Raw genomic sequence first — 22,819 nt, forward strand, 5'->3', positions numbered from 1 at the left:
AAAGGATACTTTTACTTATTTCATTAAAATTCAGACCAAATAGGAATAGCACTCATGTAAATAACAATATCCCTAACTTATTGTGAGTAGTGTATTAACTATAAACCCTTAAAGGGATAGTTCACCCAATTCATTCATGATTTACTCACCGTCAAGCCATCCTAGGTGTATATGACTATCTTCTTTCAGACGAACACATCAGACATACATTTAAAAATATCCTTAGTCCTCCAAGGTTTATAATGTTTGTGAATAACAGCCCAAATTTTGAAGACAAAAAAAATGCATCCATCCATAAAAAAATTCATCCATACGAATCCAGGGGGATAATAAAGGCCTTCTGAAGCAAATCAATGCATTTGTGTAAGACAAAGATCCTCCTTTAAAACATTTGGGCTGTCATTCATAACTATTATAAACCTTGAAGGACTAAGAATATTTTTAAATACATCTCTGTTCATCTAAAAGATAGTCATATACACCAAGGATGGCTTGCGGGTGAATAAAGCTTGGGATAATTTTCATTTTTGGGAGAACTATCCCTTTAAGTGTGTGGTAAATTGTGAAGTTAATACATCAGACCCTTGGCGTCTCATACCTCTACAAACAAGGCAGGTGAAGGCCTCCTTGAGCTGTGATGCCTGCTGCATGTTGACTTGGTTTCTTTCCCTTGTGGCCAGTGTGTTGAGCTCCCGGAGTCTGACAGAAACACTCTCCAGACCTTGAGATGCCTCCAACACCTCCTCAATCTTTTCCAAAATGTCCTGCAATCCAGAATCTTCTTCCCTACACACACATAATATATATCAGTGGTTCCCAACCACATTCCTGGAGGCCCACCAACACTGCACATTTTGCATGTCTCCTCAAACACACCTGATTAAGGTTATCAGCTCATGATAGACAGATAGATAGATAGACAGACAGACAGATATGCTTGTTTGTAACTTGATCAATAATTATACATTCCAATAACATTTACCTGGATTAATAACAAACAAAATTAAAATAAACTTAATAGATCTAATAAAATAATATCAATCACCTCATCCTTTTTCGTCTGTGTTGAAGCCTGGAAAAATGGCTAATGAGCATTGCGTAAATTTTTCTAGAGGTTTGTCTCCAATACTGGGAACCTTAACACATACAGTACACACAAAGGACACTACGTCAGTAACAGAATTACTAAACAAATGACAATACAATATAATACAAATCGTGAGAGTTTTGTTACCTCGTGTTCCTTCTGAATCCATTATTTCGTTCCAGTTTGAATCCAGCAACACAGGAGTTTCTGTAGTCCTTAGGTCAGCTTGAAGTTTCTGAACAATGCCTGTAACACTGGCCTCAGCTTCAGTAAACCTTACCACCACAACACTTTTGGGAACTGGTTTGCCATCTAGCACTTCTGCAATATTTATTGCTCTGAAATTTGGAAACAGATTTAACATTTGATGAACTCTCTAGTATATTTAGTTTACATATAAACCCTGTTAAAAAAAAAAACACACAGTTAAGTGCAATAATATAAAGTAATAAATAAAAAGAAGGTTTTCAAACCTTGTCCAACTTCGGCTTGCACGGGGCGTTGTTGTGAGAACAGATCCAGATGATGCTGGTCTTGTGAAAGAGAAATGTCGCTGAACTGGTGATGAAGCAAATGCTGAAGTTGATGGGGTGTTTTGCGGCATCTCAATTGGGTACACCATGGACTTCATAATGAGCCCTTAATGTCAAATCCAACGAGCTGAAAGACCCTTCAGCATTGGGAAAGATTGCAACGTTTGAATCATCAGTCAAATAGAGACTATCACTGCTGACCTACACCAGAAAGAACAAGAATTAGCCGAGTAAAATCGTATGTCATTTCAAAGCCAGACATATTCAATTCAGTTTAATCAAGTTATGTAGCAGGCCAATGTTGCATCTATAACAGTTCTGTAAAGTAATATGATGGTAAATGTAAAACCTCTGTGCAACAGCAACTTAAAATGTTTCTCTCACCCTTACTTTATATCACTCATGGAAAATATGGGCTGGCATATGTTCTATGCCAGTGCTTCTCATGCTTGGTCCTTGACTGTAGCACTGCACATGTTTCCCTTGTATGCCACATCCATTTTAGAGTACTAGTGAGCTCATCAGGAAGCATTATGTAAGGTGTGTTTGTTGTTTTGGATGTCTCCAATATTTAACACACCTGACATAGTACTCTAAAAACTTAAATAGATGTGCCATAAAAGAAAAATGTGCAGTGCTACATGGCATGAGAAACACTGGGATAGAACACATACCAGCCCATATGTTCCACAACTGTTATTAATAACTTAAGGATGAGATATATAAATTGATGTTGCACAGAGGTTTTACATTTACTGCAAAATCACATTACAAAACTTTTATAGATATAAAATTTCCCAGTTATAGAAATCGATTAAAGTGAACTGACAGCTGAGATGTCAAATATATTAGAAGCAAACCTAAAAATCTTTATTAGATTTCGTACATACATTAGCAAAAAGTGTTACAATGCATGTATGGCTCTACATTTATTCATACTCACATGCTAATAGGTCATTTATTAAGACCAAATTAGTTTAGGACTATTCAATTTCGTTCCTGGAGGGCCATGACCAGCAGAGTTCAGTTCAACTTAATCAAACAAATCAGAACCGTCTAATCAAGCTCTTCAGGATTATTACATTGATTATTACAGGCAGGTGTGTTTTATTAGGGTTGTTGAACTCCAGGAACATAAAGGAATAACCATGTAACGTTACTAGTTAACTTAGCTTATTGCCATAGTAGTTAACTTATTTAACCCCCTTTAAAATGATCTTTCTGTGAGTCTTGCAAACCTACCAGAAATATGCGCGAAATTTTTTCAGAACGCATATCTTCATCTTTGAGAGTGACTCTCTTGTTTCCATGAAAAAGCACATATGTATCCATTTTATTCGCACGTGGAGGTAATAAGTGAACTAGATGAAGTGAAGCCTAATTGCGCGTGCGCGAGTGGATACTTCCGGTGAGCTAATACGCTCTTTGTGCATTAAAAACCTTCATTTTTCGTTTTTGGTTTTATTGTATTTTCATTTGATGCATTAGAACAACGTGTGATGAAAACAAAATAAAAAATATAAATAAAAGAAACTGAAACTCGTTTTTTATGTCCACGAGAAGGTTTGAATATGCAATAAACGTACGGTTTCTTCGTTTTTCCGTTTTTTAAACAAAAACGAAAAAAACAAATTATCCGAAGGTACACGGACCCTGATCATTCCCCTTTTCCATATAGTCACCATTTTTTACCTCGTATGTCCTGCAACGTTACCAAGGAAAACATGACAATTTACTCTGTAAGTAAAGTGTAACTGTACTGTAAAATGAAGCCTTGTTTATTTCCATGGTATTACCAGACTCTTACCACATCCTTTGCTACTGCTTAAACATTTTTGAAATCACAAACTTGTACCATGCGTGTTCTGCAACTTAACTAAAACATTCTCAGTAAGTAAAGTGAAACTGTACTGTAAAAGGAAGCCTTTTTAGTTCTATTGAATTACTGGGATCTTACCCTATAATCTGTAATAGCTACAGTTACTGATCAACAGAATTTAAGTAAGCAAGCTGAAAATATACCGTAAAAGGAAGCCTTGATTTTGGGGGGTCACATTGTAAGATCAGACGCTTATAATTTGTGATAGGTTTGTAATGTGATACAAAACCCCATCACTATCACTTAAACGTGGTAGCACGCTCTGATGTCTTTGCAAAGGCGTCCAAGAATACCCTTCTTGTGCTCCTTTCCAAGCCAGTGGCTCCACTCAATGAACCTCAAGTTCATCTTTAATGCCTTTTCTGTCAGGTTTCCTCTGTATCTGTAAATGTCCTCTTTATAATTTCGCCACGCCCGTTCTATATGCTGCGTGTGAGCACCACTCCCAGGGTGGACAAAATGTCTCCTGTGATTCACCTGATAGTGAATGTAACCATGATGTGATAACCTGTTGTAGGCACTCCAGCTATCACTTATCACTTTACTACCAGGTCTAATGTACTTCTGGATAATCGGGAGCAGTTGCTTCCTGGAACGATATTTTACAAGCTTTAAGATGGGACGTCTATGGCATCCCTTGACTTCCATCATTCCAAAGACCCATGAGCGTCTTCTCCAGGTGTGTCCACGTCGTCCACGTCCATACTGAAAATAAGTAAAATGTCTTAATTGTTGTCCACCTACCAGATGCACTGTACTTTTCTTTTTTTTAACAGTCATTACCATTTTACTTACAAAACCAGATCTTACCTTTCTTTTGTGTCTGAATTTGCTCTCATCTATGGCAACAAAAGCTCTCCTCCCTCCTATACGCATTTTCCGTCTAATCTCCAGTCGCCTGACTGCTTTACCACAGATCTCTCTTAACAGTGTAGTCACCCTGGTCAGTAATTGGCTGCTCCCACATACTCCATCTTCGATCATGTCCACTTGTCTCTTTCTCAAACCCTGCGACAAACTGATAAAAAAACTACTGAACATGACAACTACTATCAACATTACCAGTTAATACCCTCATAGCCTAATTGTAATAATACAACAATGCCTAAACGGTTACACTTTATTTTAAGGTGTCGTTGTTACAGTGTAATTATATATTTAAGTACTGAGTAATATTAATCAACTGCATGTACTTACTATAGGGTTAGGGTAGGATTAGGGTTTGGTTGAGGGTTAGTTGCATGAAATTATGTATAATTTACTGTTATTACTATGGTAAGTAGATGTAACATATGTAACAAGGACACTGTAAAATAAAGTGTTACCGTTTAGGCATAATAATTAAATTACCTATCAACAAACCAGCAAATGTGGATTGAATAAATCAGTAATATTAGGCAATATTGCAGGACATTGTTACAGTGTAACCAAAACAAAGAAAAAGCACGAGATAGAGAAACAGAGAGAGCTCCCAACCTGTGCATAATCTTCATCCATGATGCTAACGTAATGTGCGACCTGGAGAATATTGAGCCCTCTCTGATGGACCTTGTGATGCCCCTACCCCTGTGGTTTGCCTTTCTACAGCTCCTGTAACATATGACATAATCTGTAAATATCCAACATTGCATAGTTTGTCAGACTGTAATAAGGTACTGGGTGATCATTGTTGAACATTACACTTAGAGTGAGTACTGTAAGTCTATGCGAAGTGATATTTTTTACTACAACACCTTCAGTGTGAAAGGATTCCGTGACCTTGAGGTTAAAGTACACCCTGTCAGCTTAAGTTTTAGGTTTTTTGTTTTCTCTTCAGTATGTGAAATATTTAAAGGGGTCATATAATGGTACATGCACTTTTACAAGTTGATTGTACTGAAATGTGTGTTGGCAGTGCCTGTACACAACCATCATAAAATGATAAAAATCCATCCAGTGGTTTTATTTAAATCTTCTTATTTGTTTCCCCCATTTCCTGAATCAAGCTGTTCGATTTTGTGATGTCACATTATCGACGCCCCTCCCACAATGGTTGAGTGACAGCAGCGTTTCAACACAGACCCGCCCTCGAGCCCTCGTGAGCGAGCTGTCAATCATAGCCCGCGACAACTGGCGCGTTTTCATTGCTGATAGCTGGAGCACTAGAATAGAGCAGCAGAATGGCGTCTAAGCAATTGTGGTGTTCTTGGGTGTAATAACGAACACAGCAGTCATTTTGATGTTCCTAAATCCGAACCGCTGAAGACGCAGTGGCTGAGTTTGAGTAATGTTTTATTAACCTTTATGTAACCGAATGAATAGGACGAGTGGTGGTGATTGACGGTTGTGAGTACCAATCAGCAGGGAGGATCCACTATTTAAGAGATGGTTGGTTATGGCCTGGGATGCGTCACGTCCGGCTCCTCCTCTCTTTCCGTTGTTGACAGTGGATACAGGTATGTTTCATTAGCATGTAGCAAGTTTTGTTGTTTGCTGTGTGCATGACAGTAATGATTCATGGCCATTCTAGCCTGTCTTTTCTCCTCCCTGGTTCCCTCGGCTTGTGTTAAGTGGATGCTAAGACTACTAACCTCTCAGGTATGTGCGGACTGTTTTATGAAAGCAGATTGGTTAGCTTGGTGGGGTTTGGGGATTAGTTGATGTTTTCGCGTTGTGTGCAGTGTTCCCTGTATCTCAGCTGAACGGCAGTTATATGAATATGGTATATCTGTGCCTGTAAAGGGATAATAGAGCTCATCTCCACTGTTTTTCGGTAAGTGTTATGCATATAGTTAAATGCTGAAAATTTTAGCAAGTAATGTATGCATTTGGTAATTGTTTTCTGTGTGGATTTGTCTCAGGATTCTCTCTCCCGCTCGTGAGCGATTTGTTTCTGCTATAGTTGCCGTTCCGGTTGCTTCTCCGTTTCCATACCGCGAGAGCGCCGTATCGTCCAATTAATCAGGAGGATTGTCGCTGTCTGGTTTCTTTAAATTATAGTTTAGTGTATTTTGGAGTTGACGTTTACTATTTTGTGAAATAAGGAGAAAGTAACCCTGCGGTTGCTCCTTTTAAGCTGGTCTGAATTACTTGTTGTTTTGAAAAACCTGTTTTTGTTTTCTCTTTTTCTATTGTACCAATATCTGTATATTGTTTGTGACTTGATATGACTTTATTTTTGCCCTGTTTTTTGTGATCAGTGATATAATCAATTTGTGCTTTATTGTTACTGTTTTGAAGTTGTTTGTTTTTTTCTTTCTTTCAGTCGCCGGGTTCCCACGGGTGACGGGTCTCTTGTGGTGGTGGTGGTGGTGCTCCTCCTACGGGCGGTGCCACACTTTTGAAGTGTTGTGGTTGCGTAAGCTGAGTGCACGGTGGTGTGTGTGTGCAAGTGTGCTTTTGATTTACTAGCTTTGTGATCCCTTCTCCGTGTGGTGAATCCCGGCCCTGTAAGGTTGTATTTCTTTTTTTTTCAGTTGTGTAATTAATAGTGATGTGAATTGTTGTATGTCATTTGTTGTTTTTGTTTGTCTTTAAGTCGATGTCAGCCATGCACTAACGAGTCATCAGACACATCCTGGTGCAATGGAGATTATTTTAATGTGAATCTCACACTCTTTTTAAATAGGATTCTGTATTAATAAAGTTTTGTATTTCTTTGATACCCACGTTTCCGTTCCCTTCCTTAAGAGAGTCGAACCTGTGTGACCTAAAATCTTAGGTATCAATCATATTTCCCGGGGTGAAATTCCCATGGGTGGCGTAGTCGAAGTCCCTTGTGTCTGAAACCTGGTATTGCTCCGTCACAAACTGGCGTAGCCGGCAGGATCTCTATTGTGTAGGGCGAAGACGTGGGTATTGTTTTGTTGGTATTGGTATTTTTGGATATTTGTTTTTTTTCTTTTGTTTTTCTTTTTGCAGAAACCAGACAGCGGCAGTTTCGTTCGGGGGTCTGTAAAACGGACCGGTGAGTTTCGTATCTGTATTGGTAAGTGCTGTGCGTGCTTTATAGTCATGGAGGATGAACTACGTGAGTTAAAAGAATTAGTACTCCAATTAAAGGCAGATAATGAAAGATTGCGACAGGAGCAGACGCCAGCTGAACAGCCTGGTTTATCTAGCGCCCCTCTATCTGCTGCTAGGGACCCTCCCCCGCCCACTGGTTTTAGTGCACCAGAGCGATTTGTTTTTGTCCCTCGTGACAGAAAGTGTCCAAAATTTAATGGTAGGTCTGGCATTTTTTTCGATGAGTGGGTGGAGGAGGCCCAGGCTTGCATGCGGCTTCGCCACCTTTCTAATATTGATCGGGCATATTTTTTGGTTGATCATTTGGAGGGAGAAGCAAGGGAAGAGATTCGCTATCGGTCAAGGGATGAGAGGGAGGATCCAGAGAGAATTTTTCAGGCCTTGCGTAACCTGTATGGCTGTACGAAATCATATGTTGCTCTTCAAGAGTCATTTTTTTCCAGGAAACAACAGGATGGGGAGAGCTTATTGGAGTTCTCCCTGGTTCTGATGGGTCTTCTGGAAAAGGTAAAATCCCAATCACCTTATGGCATGCCCAATGCGGAAACTTTGCTGCGCGATCAATTTGTGGAATATGTTAATGATGGTACCCTCCGACGTGAGTTAAAACAGCTAGTCCGTCGCCAACCTACTGCTACATTGTTGGATGTTCGCAGTGAAGCTATTCGCTGGGAACGGGAGGGAGTGCCCGGGGGTACACGTGGTCGAAGCCAGTCTGTTCCTTCTGCCTATGGCATTCAGTATGTAGTACAGGGACATTCGCACACAAGTAGTAACGCCGTTTTAGCTACATCTGAATTGAGCGAATTACGAGAAATGCTGAAAACACAGCAACAACAATTGAATCAATTGACCCAAAGCATAGCTCAAATTCAAAATCCCCAACCCCGAATACGATCATCCCGGCCTAATCAGATTATTTGTAGAAGGTGTCAACAACCTGGTCATTATGCCGGAGATTGTGATGGGGAGCGGCGACCTTCTCGGTTTCCACCAGCACTTGCAGTATCCTCTTTAACGAGGAGTGCACAGTCACCATCTAGACAGGCGTCGGTAAACTAGTTCCCGCCGAGCTGCAGGGCCACAGCTTGGTTGGGGAAAAGACAGGCTCGAGTTTTCTGATTGGTTCAGATTTTATGTCTCGTTTTATGTCAACTTGTCCTCAACTCGTCGTGGGTATGGGTGGGGTCAAGGTATCTTGCCTGGTGGACACCGGTTCTATGGTGTCCACCATTACAGAGAGTTGTTTCTTGACAAATTTTGAATCTTGGGGTCAGGAACAGCTTCGGTCATGCCATTGGCTACAGCTCCGGGCCGCAAATGGCCTCTCAATTCCGTACATCGGCTATCTAGAACTAGATGTTGAGCTTTGCGGGCGAGTGGTCTTAGGTTGTGGGGTGCTGGTGGTCAAGGATCCTCCTGGTGGTTTGTGTGCTCGGGTTCCTGGGGTTCTGGGAATGAATGTCCTGAGCCGCTGCTACCAGGAACTCTTTGGCCAGCATGGCATGAGCCTTTTCGATTTACCTGTTGTGTCTCAGGCCCCTAGTTCTGTTTTCCAGGCCTTACAACATTGCTGTCACATTGACTCTCAGTCAGTCTTGGATCAGGGGGGGCGAGTTAGAGTGCGTGGACGTCGGGCGTGTCGCATCCCAGGCGGCACCATGAAATTGGTTGCTGTGACCTGCTCTGCACAGTACTCGAGTGGTACAGTGCTGTTTGAGCCACCAGAGGTTGGTCTTCCAGCAGGTTTGTTGGCATCTCCTTCCTTAGTACCAGTGGAACGTGGTACAGCTTATGTGCCCGTGGTTAATGTTGGCACGGTAGATGTACTATTATATGCTAGCACGGTCATAGGTACTGTCAATCAGGTTTATGTGGTTAGCTTACCTCCAGAGGTCACTGAGGTTCAAGTGGTTTCGGCTAGAGTGAATACACAAGCGGTGCTGGTTTCTCCCACTATATTAGAACAGATTGAGTCGATTGATTTATCCGTCCTGTCAGTGGAAGAACAAGGTAAGGTAAGGGCGCTTCTTGAAAAGTATTCAACTGTGTTTTCCATGCATGAGGGAGATCTGGGATGCTCCAATCTCATCTCTCATGATATCCCTCTGCTGGATGATGTCCCTGTGCGGCAGCGGTACAGGCGTATCCCTCCCTCTGAGTACGAGGTTGTGAAGGCGCACATTAACCAACTGCTTGAGGCCCAGATAATTAGAGAAAGCTGCAGCCCTTATGCTTCACCCATCGTCCTGGTCAAGAAGAAGGACGGTAGTCTGCGCATGTGCGTAGACTACCGTCATTTAAATTCTAAGACCAGGAAGGATGCCTTTCCTCTACCCCGAATTGAGGAAACACTGGACTCGCTGGCGGGAGCACGTTGGTTTTCCACCATGGACCTTGCCAGCGGGTACAATCAGGTTCCTGTTACAGAGGCGGACCGAGCTAAGACGGCCTTTTGCACTCCGTTTGGCCTTTTTGAATGGAACAGGATGCCATTCGGGCTGTGCAATGCCCCCGGCACCTTCCAAAGATTGATGGAACGGATGTTCGGGGACCAACAGTGCCAGTCTCTGCTCCTCTACCTTGATGACATTGTCGTGTTTTCCTCTTCAGTTGATCAACATCTGACTCGGATGGAGGTAGTGCTAAGCCGGCTACACAAGGAGGGTTTAAAGGCTAAGTTATCTAAGTGTGCGTTCTTTAAACAAGAAGTGCAGTACCTGGGTCATGTCATTTCGTCGGAGGGGGTCTCCACAGACCCAGGTAAGATTGCAGCAGTTTCACAGTGGCCGCTCCCAACTAATGTGACAGAGTTGCGGTCATTTTTAGGCTTTGCCAGCTATTACCGACGTTTTGTGGAGGGATTCGCTAGGCTAGCTGCCCCCCTACATCGGTTGGTGGCGGAGCTGGCGAATCCCAAGCACTCAAGACAGCCAAAGCGTATTGATAATGCCTGGTCTGCAGAGTGTCAGAGTAGCTTTGAGGAGTTAAAAAGGAAATTTACCACAGCACCAGTACTTGCTTATGCTGATTTTTCACTTCCATTCATCTTGGAGGTGGACGCCAGCCATGGGGGACTGGGGGCGGTCCTCTCACAGGAACAGCAAGGCAAGGTGCGTCCCATCGCCTATGGTAGCCGGGGTCTTAGGCCCACTGAGCGCAATACATCTAACTATAGTTCTATGAAACTGGAGTTTCTTGCGCTCAAGTGGGCCATGACTGAAAAGTTCCGGGAGTACCTGCTGGGGCATAGGTGTATGGTGTACACCGATAATAACCCTCTTAGCTACCTGACCTCTGCCAAGTTAGGGGCCATGGAACAGCGCTGGGCTGCTCAGCTGGCAGTTTTTGACTTTGAGCTCAAATATAGATCAGGTAAGAGTAACCGCAATGCTGATGCTTTGTCACGACAAAACTTCCTGGTGGAGGGAGATCAGGATTTGTGCCGGGGTGTAGCTGTCCCAGAGTTGTTGTGTCAAGCTGCCCAAGGTGGGATGATGACTTGGGTGAATCAAATTGAAGCATTCCCCTGTCCCACCAGTGATATGTGTATGCAGCAGAAGGCAGATTCAGTCATTGGGGAGCTTTTAGTGTTCTGGAGGCGGAAGTCACCTCCTAGCTCTGAGGAGCGTAAGAAATTCTCCAGGTCTGCTGTGGTCCTGCTTCGTCAATGGGACCGCTTGGTGGAGAAAGAGGGAGTGCTTTATCGCCGGGTGTTTCGCCCGGATGGTGGAGAGGCGGTTCTCCAAGTGTTATTGCCGGCGGCCATGAAGTCTGAAGTACTGACTCAACTTCACCAACAGCACGGGCACCAGGGGGTGGAGCGCACTGCTCAGCTGGTACAGCAGCGATGTTATTGGCCAAGGATGTCTGCTGACATTGCCCGCTGGTGCCAAGAGTGTGAGAGATGTCAGTGTGCTAAAGGCGACCAGCCCATCCATGCTAGCTTCATGGGACACTTGTTGGCGGCACGGCCAAATGAGATCTTAGCTTTAGATTTCACGTTGTTGGAACCCTCAAGTACAGGTATCGAGAATGTTTTAGTCATGACCGACATTTTTACCAAGTACACCTTGGCTGTACCTACCAAGGACCAACGAGCAGAGACTGTGGCCCAGGTCCTGGTAGTTGAATGGTTTTGCAAGTTTGGAGTGCCTGGTCGGATCCATTCGGACCAGGGCCGTAATTTTGAGTCGGCTCTCATTCAGCAGCTCTGTTGCTTGTATGGAGTTGAAAAGTCACGAACTACACCATACCATCCGGCCGGAAACGGCCAGTGTGAACGTTTCAACAGAACCCTGCATAACCTGTTGCGCACGTTGCCGGTGGCAAAGAAAGGGGATTGGCCATTCTGTCTTCCTCAGGTACTCTTCGCCTATAATACTACTCCTCATCAAGCTACGGGGGAGTCACCTTATTTCTTGATGTTTGGGCAGGAGCCTAGACTTCCGGTTGACTTCCTTCTTGGGAGGGTTGAACGACCGCTGGCAGGTAGTGTGCATAGGTGGGTCCTGGAGCACCAGGATCGGTTGCAGGTGGCCTTTGAGGGTGCTCGTGAGCGTTTGGGGGCCGCGGCAGGTCGCCGGAAGGCCAGGCATGATCTGCAGGTACGAGAAGCACCACTGAAGGAGGGTCAGTTGGTATACCTCCGCGATCATAGCGTGAGAGGTAGACAGAAAATCCACGACCTGTGGAGCTCAGTGGTGTACCAAATCTTGAAGGCACCTAAGGAGGGGGGTGTGGTGTATACCATTGCTCCCACCACAGATTTGGATAAAGTAAAGCACGTGCACCGATCCCTGCTGAAAGCTCAAATTAGCCGGAACCCCTCCCCTCCCATCTTGCACGATAATCCGGTGGTTGAAGTTGTACAGCTTCATGGGGAGGAAGAGTTAGATGAGGGAGACTTGTTTGTCCTGGTGCCGGAAACACTGCAAGTTGACTGTGTGCAGGTACCTGAGGGTAGTGTCCCTCCCGGCCCTCCAGAGGTTGAGGAAGTGCCATCTGGTGAAGCCCAGGGGGCGGAAGGGGGTTTTGAGATGGAGGTGAACTTGCAGCCTGTAATGAGCGTCCCTGCCAGTTCTGTGGTGGTCAGGAGGACTGGAAGGACTACTGCTGGGCAGCATTCCAATGTACATCACCTTCCACGACCATTTGGGTTAGGTACAGTATCTAGTATAGCGGGTGGTACATCTGGTGAGTTTACCGTCGGGGCGTCGGTACAGAAGCTGGGGGTGGATTGTAACCGAATGAATAGGACGAGTGGTGGTGATTGACGGTTGTGAGTACCAATCAGCAGGGAGGATCCACTATTTAAGAGATGGTTGGTTATGGCCTGGGATGCGTCACGTCCGGCTCCTCCTCTCTTTCCGTTGTTGACAGTGGATACAGGTATGTTTCATTAGCATGTAGCAAGTTTTGTTGTTTGCTGTGTGCATGACAGTAATGATTCATGGCCATTCTAGCCTGTCTTTTCTCCTCCCTGGTTCCCTCGGCTTGTGTTAAGTGGATGCTAAGACTACTAACCTCTCAGGTATGTGCGGACTGTTTTATGAAAGCAGATTGGTTAGCTTGGTGGGGTTTGGGGATTAGTTGATGTTTTCGCGTTGTGTGCAGTGTTCCCTGTATCTCAGCTGAACGGCAGTTATATGAATATGGTATATCTGTGCCTGTAAAGGGATAATAGAGCTCATCTCCACTGTTTTTCGGTAAGTGTTATGCATATAGTTAAATGCTGAAAATTTTAGCAAGTAATGTATGCATTTGGTAATTGTTTTCTGTGTGGATTTGTCTCAGGATTCTCTCTCCCGCTCGTGAGCGATTTGTTTCTGCTATAGTTGCCGTTCCGGTTGCTTCTCCGTTTCCATACCGCGAGAGCGCCGTATCGTCCAATTAATCAGGAGGATTGTCGCTGTCTGGTTTCTTTAAATTATAGTTTAGTGTATTTTGGAGTTGACGTTTACTATTTTGTGAAATAAGGAGAAAGTAACCCTGCGGTTGCTCCTTTTAAGCTGGTCTGAATTACTTGTTGTTTTGAAAAACCTGTTTTTGTTTTCTCTTTTTCTATTGTACCAATATCTGTATATTGTTTGTGACTTGATATGACTTTATTTTTGCCCTGTTTTTTGTGATCAGTGATATAATCAATTTGTGCTTTATTGTTACTGTTTTGAAGTTGTTTGTTTTTTTCTTTCTTTCAGTCGCCGGGTTCCCACGGGTGACGGGTCTCTTGTGGTGGTGGTGGTGGTGCTCCTCCTACGGGCGGTGCCACACTTTTGAAGTGTTGTGGTTGCGTAAGCTGAGTGCACGGTGGTGTGTGTGTGCAAGTGTGCTTTTGATTTACTAGCTTTGTGATCCCTTCTCCGTGTGGTGAATCCCGGCCCTGTAAGGTTGTATTTCTTTTTTTTTCAGTTGTGTAATTAATAGTGATGTGATTTGTTGTATGTCATTTGTTGTTTTTGTTTGTCTTTAAGTCGATGTCAGCCATGCACTAACGAGTCATCAGACACATCCTGGTGCAATGGAGATTATTTTAATGTGAATCTCACACTCTTTTTAAATAGGATTCTGTATTAATAAAGTTTTGTATTTCTTTGATACCCACGTTTCCGTTCCCTTCCTTAAGAGAGTCGAACCTGTGTGACCTAAAATCTTAGGTATCAATCATATTTCCCGGGGTGAAATTCCCATGGGTGGCGTAGTCGAAGTCCCTTGTGTCTGAAACCTGGTATTGCTCCGTCACATTTACATTAATCTTTATATTAATCTTTGCAAATCGCTTGCTGCAGGCTTCACGGTGAATGCGGCTATTTTTACACTCAGGGTACATTACGGCATGTTTTCTATGTATGACGTTCTCAATATAATTCATAATCCCATGTTTATAATAAACAATGCGTTGTGGTTATTGTGTTATTGTGTTACAAACGGTGTGCGGACAGAACAGAGGGCGGGGTGAGCAAAGCTCATTATCATTTAAAGACGTATGCACTCAAACGGCGTGCTGAAAACAGAGCTGGTTTTGACCAGGTAAAATGAGTGTTTTCTTACAATACTAATGAGAATTTTTAATTAAAGTATATTACAAACTTTTAATTTAGACCCTAAAGAATCATATTAGCTTGTACAAAAATGGCTTTATATGACCCCTTTAAATCTGATTCAGATTGGATGTTTGACTTTTGAATTATTTTTGTTATGTAACATAACATCCTTTCTAACTCAGGATGCTACAATACAGTATCACTGTCCCATAGTTGTGCTTACTGTCACTTCTCCCCCAATCTAGACACTGTATAATCTAATGGCAAATTAATCCAAGTGTAGCTTGTGTGGCAGTGATGCTTGGTTCTTACCACCTATATCCATCCTTGGTCGTGTTGGTTCTTTTGAGTTTCATTCTGTTGTTGCACACAGGGCATCGTTTTTTTCTTGACAACAGCCTCTTCCTCTGGAGCCATTCTATTAAATGTTTACCCCCTTGTGCTGTCCTCTGAATTAATGTTCTTGTCAATGTCATATTTCTGAAAAATGCAGACAATTTAAAATGTAAGAGACGTAATATTAGATGCAGCTGTAGTACTAACGTGTCTGTGTTTTAACCATCCGGCAAAGTCTCTTAAATTTGACATGTATATTATAGATATGTATAAATTAATTCCACACACACTTCCGTGGCACTGCAATCACTGAAGCGAATGCCCGCGGAAAGACCGGAAACTGCGTAAAACCGGAAGAGTCTGACAATCGACGGTGGCTGCGAAAAGAGCGCTGAAGTTAACTAAAGTTACTGTGAGAGAAGGTACGTTATATCGGGTTACACATCTTACAGTCTGTGGTTATATCTCAGGTGCTAATTTCAGACAAATAACTTATGTTTTAGTTGTGATATTTTTATTGTTTAATTTTTTTTTTATCATATTCAATATTTTTAAATACAGATCATGCCAAGGACGCGAGTTACCAGACGAACCAATAAGAGCAGAAGCCCCCCAGATGAGCCGCTGCAGTCGGATAATGAAGGCAATGTTAACTTAATATTACATAAAGTTTGTAAAGAATTAAAGAGCCAAATCAAATGTTTAGTGTGCCACCAATCGTCGTCACTCTTACAAGTTGTGTTTTTCACTGTACGTTTTTTACAGTTAGTGGGATTGCTCAATCACAGCTCTGCAAAAACTTGTTTATTTGCTAGCATAACGTTAAGTTAGTATCAGGCTAATGTCAGCAAAATTTGCAGCCTACAACACGTATCATGGGTAACACTTTTCAATAATAGTACATGAATAATGTACTAATACCTGAATTAATAATTACTTTATGAACTAATGATGAGTTAAGACATGTACTAATGAGGAACTAACCTTAACTACGACATGAGTCATATAAATTCCTGCATGAATGGACCATCTTAACTACACGTTAGTACATGCTTGTTAATTAATGTATTAATTAACATTTCGGGTTTAAACTAAATCAAACATGTTCTAATGGAAGCTAGTACTCCATTTCGCTTCTTTCTCGAGACCACAGTTGCCCATGTTTCTTCTTCTTGATTTTCATTATTTTCTCTAATCATCCTTTTGAATAAATTAGTCCCTTCATCAACTTCATTGTCTTTTTTCATTGTCTTTTTTCTCAAGTTCCTTTCCCAGTCCTGTTCCATTATTCATTATGTCCTTCCTAGTTTGTAGAACTCTCCAACGATATCAAAACCCCAAATCAAAAAACTCAACCCCAAACAGTTAAAAAACTGCTTGGGGTTAAAACGTAAAAAAAAAAAAAAACCAAAAGTGAACTTTATAAATTACAACTAGAAAAAAAATAAAAAAAAAATAAACATTAACCAAAATGACGGAGAGCCTTCCTCTCCAACTTCAGCGAACTCACTTCCTGGAATGTACCAAGATCGGACGAGATCGGGCGTTCTCAAAGTGGTATGGCCGTAAGCGAAATCTGCCAAAAACGGGCTATTTAAAAGGTTAGAAAATTAGTGAAGTAAACTAAAAAGCTTACAGCACCTGGTATTCCCAGGCGGTCTCCCATCCAAGTACTAACCAGGCCCGACTCTGCTTAGCTTCCGAGATCAGACGAGATCGGGCGTTCTTTTTTTTATTTTTTTATTTTTTTATTTAAAACATGTTAATACATTTTAAAAACAGTCTGAATCACATTCTGGCAACAATACATTAAATCGAAACCATGTCATTTCAATAAATGGGTTATCATGTACAAAAGTTTTGACAAAAACATCTTTCTCTTCATTTATATTACAATAATCAAACAAAACATTTAAAATAAAACACATCTTCACTTTAAAAAGTTTGCACACAGGTATTTTTGTTTTCTTTTGTTTGACAATATTTCTTCTGCTCCAAATTACAAATCTAGCAATGGTTAATATCAAATTTAAAAAAACACACATTCTTAAAATTACCTTTAGAACCAAATAAAAACATTGTTTCCCATTCTTCATCAATACATCTTTGTTCTACCCCCAATTTACTTGTCATTTCTTTAAATTTTTTTATAAAACATTTTAACCCTGTGCGTTTAAAAAAAATATGTATCAATCCTTCATCTTCCCTATTACATACCTTGCATATTGCATCACTTGCCATTCCAATTTTACACAGTCTCATTTCACTTAATAAACAATTATGTCTTAAAATGTAATCAAAGTTTTCTAAAATTGGACTTTTCCACCAAGCTCTTAGATTTTTCCATGTTTTCTTAGTTTCCATGCTTGGGTACAATCTTTGCCAATATCCTTCTGCTCTTGGTGTGATAAAAACATCTTTACATAAACAAGAATAAAACATCTTTAAAATACCATCTTTAAAAGCATGCTGTTTGTCATTACTTTTAAAATCAATCATCATTCCATCATTACCTTTTGTTTCTTCTGTACCTTCTATAATATTTATCCATTCTTCTGGTATTAATTCTTTCATTTGTTTGTATTGTTTTTCATTTGCATAATTTTCTACAATTGCGTTCTACAATTCTACAATCTGCAATTTTCTCTTATTACTTGCACCGGTACAAAACCAGGTATCACTTGTTATGTCCCTCCACTACCTGTGTTTCCTTTTTCTCTGTTTGGCTGCTCTGTTATTGTGTTTATTATTGTATGCAGGTGTGATCGGTAATGAGTGGGCAGAGAGACACCCTTTAAAACATCAGTCACTCCGTGGAGAGAGGGGGAGATCTGTGTTCTGGCAACCACGCCAATGATTGACCTTCCTGCATCGTTTCTTCTGTTGTAGTTGATCTCCCATTTTCTGTTTTGTTGGCAATTTATTTATTCTTTGTTTAATAAACCCCTAGACAAAACGAGTCCAACTGACGTTGCAGTCATTTATGTTGCGGTTAGTGTGCCTGATCGTAACATTTGGGCGCTCGTCCGTTTTTGAATTGAGTAGGAAGTAATGTTTTTGTGAGCGGCTTTTGTTGGTGAGTACCATACAAATAATATAATATAATATAATATTTTGGGTAGAGGAGCGTGCACCTCAATAAGTAAGTCATCGGGCAGACACGGAGTTTGCCACTTTATTATTTTAGTTTCATTATTTTTGGTGGTATCCTTAGTCGGTACGTTTCGGGGGTTGTGGTAGACTGCGCAATCGGTCAGCTACGTCCTCACGAGCTTAACGTTTAATGTACACCGGGTAGGGGATCCACTGAAGACTAGTGAGGCTAAGTTTAGTTTTTTTTTTTTGGTAGGTAAGTAGGGGTTGGGGTGCAGTAAATCTCCCAGTCTTTTGGTACTCGCTTGTTTTGTATGTCGCTTTAGTGATTTAATAATGCACTGTATAATGTAGTGTTTAAACAGGCTGAGGTTGAGTTTAGACTTTTGTTGGCTGCAGAGATTTTTGGGGGTTTTAGCCCATTCGTATGTCTAACTTTTCCTCAGCTTGTCAGTATTGTGGCGTGGTTGGTTATGTTAAAATTTTGTGGTCATTTTGGGGATTTTTGATCACTTCGTTTTTGTTTTCCCTGTGGTGGTGTAGTAGCCTGTAGTATTGTTTTGTTTATTTTGGATTACTATATTAATCATGTCTATAGCTCAGGAGTTTGCTGAAAACCCCTCGGTAGAGGCGTTTAATAATCTTAAAAAGGAGCAACTTTTGGAATTGGCTACTTATTATGAAGTTGAGTTGTCCGCTTCTGAAAAACGCCTCAAAAATAGCATTAAAACTGCTTTGTTACCAGTTTTGGTAGAGAAGAGGGTTTTGCCTCCTGTTGATATGAGAGATTCTATCCGGTTGAAAGAGCTTTCTATTCGGGAGAGAGAATTAGACAATGAAAGAGAAGTGTTGCGTTTAAGAGTCTCTGAGAACGAGTTGGAAATGAAACGTTTAGATTTAAAAGCTAGACAGGAAAATATTGATCTCATTCACACCGGGTCTTTTGATGTGGGCAAAAACATTAGGCTGGTACCACCGTTTATTGAGAAAGACGTGGAAAAATATTTTCCGCATTTTGAGAAAGTTGCGTCGACTTTAAGTTGGCCGAAAGAAGTATGGACTTTATTAATTCAGTCAGTGTTAACGGGTCGGGCACAAGAAGTTTATTCTTCACTTTCACTTGAGCAAAGTAAAGACTACGGTGTGGTTAAGGCAGCTATTCTTAGATGTTACCAACTATTTCCGGAAGCTTATCGACAGCGCTTTCGCCGATGTGAGAAAACTGAGCATCAGACTTATATCGAGTTTGCTCGTGAGAAAGAGGCTTTGTTTGATCGATGGTGTTTGTTAAGTGATGTAGACAGCCAGGCAAAGTTGCGAGCTTTAATTCTTGTGGAGGAATTTAAAAATTGCTTGCCTGATGTTGTAGCTACTTACCTTAATGAACATAAAGTCGATTCTTTGCACGAAGCTGCTGTCCTGGCAGATGAATTTGTTTTGACCCACCGTGTCTTTAAAGATAGATATAAGTCTGTAAGTTCATCTCTAAAGCCCAGTTATGCTGCGGTCCATTCTTCCGGTAGTCCAGAGCAGGCTTGTTTTTATTGTAAGAAGCCTGGGCACTTGGTGGCAGATTGTCCAGTGTTGAAAAAAAAACAAGCTGCGAAAGGCTTTGGATTGATTAAAGTGTCTCCACATATTGCTTCGCCCTGTCTTGAATTTTCGAGCGAGGTGAAGACTGGATATGAACCTTTCCTTAGTGATGGTTTTGTGTCGTTGTCTGGTGATGATAATTTAATTTCCGTACGCATTTTGCGCGACACCGGTGCTGCACAATCATTCATTTTGAAAGGGGTTTTGCCTTTCTCTGAAACAACGAAAACGGGTACCAGCGTATTAGTTCGTGGCTTTGAGATGGGCTTCACTGTTGTTCCACTTCACCAAATCATTTTAAAATCTAGTGTAGTCACTGGTTGCGTTGCGGTTGGTGTTCGTGAATCTTTGCCTATTTTTGGCGTTTCCTTTATTTTGGGCAATGATTTAGCAGGTGGTAATGTGTGGAGCCGAGGTAGTTTGGAAGTTCTCCCTCAAGTTGTTACTGTGCCTAGCAAGACAGCTGACCATGAGTGTGTGGAGAAAAATCCAGATGTGTTCCCTGCATGCGCGATTACTCGCGCTATGTCAAGGAAAGGAGGGTGCTCATTTTCTCCTGTTGAATATGAATTGTCTGATTCTTTCTCTGTGAATCTTGAGTCTGAGACGTCTCCTGAGTCAGCCGCTGTTGATTTGTCTGGGCCTGATAAGGAAACTAATAAAATTAGGACGGAGTCTGCATGCATGTCACGCACAAAATTGATTGCTGCTCAAAAAGCAGTAGGGTCATTAGTCTTTTATTCTGCTCTGCCTCATCTGAGGTTGACCTGGATGAACAACCACCATGTTTTTTCTTTCAGGATGGTGTTCTAATGAGGAAATGGAGGCCTTACAATGTTCCAGACCATGGTAACTCTGTTCATCAAATTGTGATGCCAATTGAATACAGAGATAAAATTTTGAGTGTAGCTCATGACAGTGTAGCTGGTCATATGGGGGTCGCCAAAACACTAAATCGTGTTTGTCAACACTTTTATTGGCCAGGGTTGAAGCGGGATGTAGTTAGATTTTGTAAAACTTGCAAGGTCTGTCAGCTGGTTGGTAAACCTAACCAGAAAATTCCTCCTGCTCCTCTGTACCCCATTCCTGTGGTGGCCCCGCCATTTGATCATGTCATTGTTGATATTGTTGGTCCCCTTGTGCGCTCCACGAGTGGATATCAATATCTTTTAACAATGATGTGTGCATCTACTCGTTTTCCGGAAGCTATCCCTCTGAGAAAAATCTCTGCTAAAGTGGTGTTAAAGGAGCTGCTACGTTTTTTTTCTGTGTTTGGTCTGCCAAAAGTCATCCAGACTGATCGTGGATCGAATTTCATGTCTTGTGTGTTCACCCGTGTTTTGAAACAGCTTAGCATACAACATAATGTTTCCAGTGCCTATCATCCTAAAAGCCAGGGGGCAATGGAACGTTATCAAACACTGAAGGGCATGTTGCGTGCATATTGCCTTGAGACTGGTAAGGATTGGGCAGATGCAGTTCCCTGGCTGCTGTTCGCCTGTAGAGAGGTGAGACAGGAGTCACTTGGTTTTAGTCCTGCTGATCTTGTTTTTGCACACACTCCATGAGGTCCGTTGGCTGTATTGAAAGATCAGTTTTCAAGTGAACGCCCTGCAAAAGACATCTTGAGTTATGTGTCAAATTTTCGTTCTCGTTTACACAGAGCCCGTGAGTTAGCCCATGAGAATCTTGAGAGAGCACAAGACAAGATGAAAAACTGGTATGACCGTAAGACCATAGGTCGACACTTTAAAGTGGGCGATAAAGTACTCATGTTACTTCCCATCTCTGGATCTGCTCTACAAGCTCGTTTTAGTGGTCCATATGTGGTAGTGCATGAAGTTTCTGACCGCGATTATGTAATCGCCACTCCAGACCGGCGGCAGCAGAAGCGTCTTTGTCACATTAATATGTTGAAGCCTTATTTTGAGCGTGCTTCTTCTGCTAGCCTAGATTCATCTCCAGCTGAGCTGGAATCGTCAGGTTTCGTCAGGTGATAAATCTATGCTATTGTCTGTTGTGGTGGAAGAGAGTGACGAAATTGAAAATAATCCATCTCGGGCTCTAATTGAGGGTCGCCTTAACAACACTGAAATGCTCTCAGTTTTAGCTGATCATCTTCCACACCTCACAGACTCTGAGAAGGTTGATATTTTGGATGTTGTCCATCAATTTTCAGAGTTGTTTAGTGATGTTCCAAAACAAACTCATATTATCGAGCATGACATTGATGTTGGAGAAACAGCACCGATAAAACAACATCCATACAGGGTAAATCCTATGAAACATGCTGTGTTAAAGAAGGAAGTACAGTATATGCTTTTAACCCTCTGGGGACCAAGGTGTTTTTGGAGCCCTTGAGATGTTCTTACATGCCTTGAAATTTGTGCTTTTTTCAGTTATTTATAAACATGTTAATGGCAAAGGTGTAAAATCACTCTATATAGCACAAACAGGGCTACCAAAATATGCGGGCAACGTGTATGTAGATGTTTGTATTTTTAAGAGAATAATGTTTATGCGTGGTTATTGGAATAAATAAAAATGAAAGTGGCTGAATTAAGACCACAAAACACATATTAAATATGTGTCCACAAGACTTTTGTCTAATTGATGTTGTACCTTTGAGTACTGGCTTCAAAATTATGTGAAAATAGTCTTGCTTTATCGTTCACAAAAAAAAATACATTGATTTAAATGGTGAAAAACAGGTTTTGCTTGGAAAGCCAATATGCGAGGGGGGCGTGAAGGAGTAGTTTACACCTGGGATGTCCCACCCACTCTGCATAATGACTCTGAATAGTCATTCATTCAGGTGTGACACTGACTGAGCCACAATGCAAGGACAATGTATTTAGAAGAAGACTTATATTGACCATTTAAGATTTCGCTTACATCTATCTTGTAAATATGTTTAGCTATTTTATTAAAAATGTTACAATTACAACAATAATTACAATTTCAACAATATTTCAAGTGTACTCTTTCTTTTTAAAAAAAAAGAAAGAAAAAAAAGATTATAGGCCTACATTTTATCATATGTATTCATTAGTTTGAATATAGCCAACATTGGAACATCTAACATCTTAGTCTATGACTTTATTTTTGACAAAAATAGTGTGACTAACGCCTGGCTAACGTTGTTTTATTGAAATATCAGGGCATATAAATGTTAATTTACGTTGCTTATACAAATACATTTTATTTCAATATATTTCAGTCGATTTTTACTCATCTCAGTAGGCTATGG

At 41.4% G+C, this 22,819-nt stretch overlaps 1 long non-coding RNA gene across 2 annotated transcripts; it reads left to right on the plus strand.

Annotated features, from left to right (window-relative positions):
- Positions 1 to 5,799: 5,799 nt before the first annotated feature.
- On the plus strand, positions 5,800 to 14,133 carry LOC311295280. Of its 2 annotated transcripts, none has more exons than XR_014628262.1 (3): positions 5,800 to 6,076; positions 6,160 to 7,445; positions 13,705 to 14,133. It is a non-coding gene; the product is annotated as an uncharacterized lncRNA (long non-coding RNA). The 2 variants fall into 2 exon arrangements; XR_014628263.1 differs by having other exon boundaries at positions 6,160 to 6,932; positions 13,705 to 14,132.
- The last annotated feature ends 8,686 nt before the right edge of the window (positions 14,134 to 22,819 follow it).

The sequence above is a fragment of the Rutilus rutilus genome, assembly GCF_951802725.1.
Source record: "Rutilus rutilus genome assembly, chromosome: 8".
Classification (NCBI taxonomy): domain Eukaryota; kingdom Metazoa; phylum Chordata; class Actinopteri; order Cypriniformes; family Leuciscidae; genus Rutilus; species Rutilus rutilus.